The sequence below is a fragment of the Amphimedon queenslandica genome, unplaced genomic scaffold, assembly GCF_000090795.2.
Source record: "Amphimedon queenslandica unplaced genomic scaffold, v1.1 AMPQUscaffold_2067_Cont25929, whole genome shotgun sequence".
Taxonomy (NCBI): Eukaryota; Metazoa; Porifera; class Demospongiae; order Haplosclerida; family Niphatidae; genus Amphimedon; species Amphimedon queenslandica.
This window is the reverse complement of record NW_003557596.1, coordinates 1-1250: the sequence shown is the minus strand read 5'-3', so window position 1 is coordinate 1250 and position 1250 is coordinate 1. Positions and strand designations below refer to the sequence as shown.

Sequence of the window (1250 nt, the reverse complement as noted above, 5' to 3'; positions counted from 1 at the left end):
AAAGCCCTGCCATTCATGGTGGCTTCAAATACTAGTAAGTTTTTTCATTACCTAGTTACAGAGTTATTATTACGTCTTCTAGTGCTTAAAGTCCTAATTATGGACTGTTTTGAACACGGATCATCCCCATACTTCATTCAAATCCAGCCATCACTTTTCCTTGAGTTTACAGGTAATATATATATATTATTTTTATTTAGAAGTATAACTAAGTTCTTTACATGTAACGTTAAAATAGTTTATTGTCTTTGCACTTGTGGATGAATCCTATGAAAAATTTGTTGTTATTGTTATGTGTAATGATGTTTCTTTCTCTTACTGTTGTAGCAGGGCCTCCTCTTCCTCTTTGGCCTCTTCCTTGGCCACCTCCCTCTATTCCATGGCCACCTCCCCCGCTTCCTTGGCCACCTCCCCCTCTTCCTTGGCCAGCTGCCACTCTTTTTTGGCCATCTCCTCCTCCTTGGCCACCTCCTCTTCCTGCTCCTCTCCCGCCACCTCGTCAATGCTTCCATTTACCCCTATGTTGTCTCCTTTTCTTCTAACAACAAAAAGAGATTAGGGTAACTTATACTAATAATAAGAACACAATGCACATTAACATGTTTTAAATACCATTAGATACTACTAACACATAAAGGAATGGTACTGTATGTTCATGTAGTATCATTATTCTTGAAAGTAATATGTGACCATAATTGACAAAAGGGCCCTTATGGCGGATTTTAAAATTGATAGTTATAATGGAAAATATCAACCTGGGAGTGCTTTGTTAGGCAATCATTGTTTCTAAAAGTTTCATGGTAACTTTTTGCATCCTGTGGAGTAATTTTATGATAAATGGGGCTCAGGAAGTTGGATTTCTTAGGCTAGAAAGACAAATTTCACTACCCACCATAAGGTACCTTTTGTCAATTATGGTCACATATGAAAATAACAAGTTAACTAAAGACAAAGTTACTCACTAAGGGATAGCATTATACAGGCAAGAATAATTACATTGATAATAATAATAAATGTACCTCAGACTGCCGCTCAATCTCACACCCAGCATTCCTTAAAATTGCAGCGCTGTTCTTTCACGTCCAGCATAAGTCCGTCATTGGCTTGATGCTGTAAATGTGGGGAACATGCTTTCTCCATATTCTTTTAAAGGAACTTTCACTGAGAGTATGTTCCCTACCAGCATCAGCATTTTGCCGGTAAACCATGTGTCGGGACACACTGGACGGCAATAGCTTGGCCTTCCCATA

General features: G+C 38.6%; 2 long non-coding RNA genes across 3 annotated transcripts; one reads left to right on the top strand and one right to left on the bottom strand.

Moving 5' to 3' along the window:
- Nucleotides 1-6: 6 nt before the first annotated feature.
- On the top strand, nt 7-612 carry LOC109593310 (uncharacterized). 2 transcript variants are annotated; one of them, XR_002190882.1, is made up of 3 exons: nt 7-34; nt 92-172; nt 331-612. It is a non-coding gene; the product is annotated as an uncharacterized LOC109593310 (long non-coding RNA). The 2 variants fall into 2 exon arrangements; XR_002190883.1 differs by having other exon boundaries at nt 328-612.
- Nucleotides 190-373, bottom strand: LOC109593309 (uncharacterized). The gene is made up of 2 exons (XR_002190881.1): nt 320-373; nt 190-267 (listed from the first exon to the last, which is right to left on the bottom strand). It is a non-coding gene; the product is annotated as an uncharacterized LOC109593309 (long non-coding RNA).
- Nucleotides 613-1250: the final 638 nt, after the last annotated feature.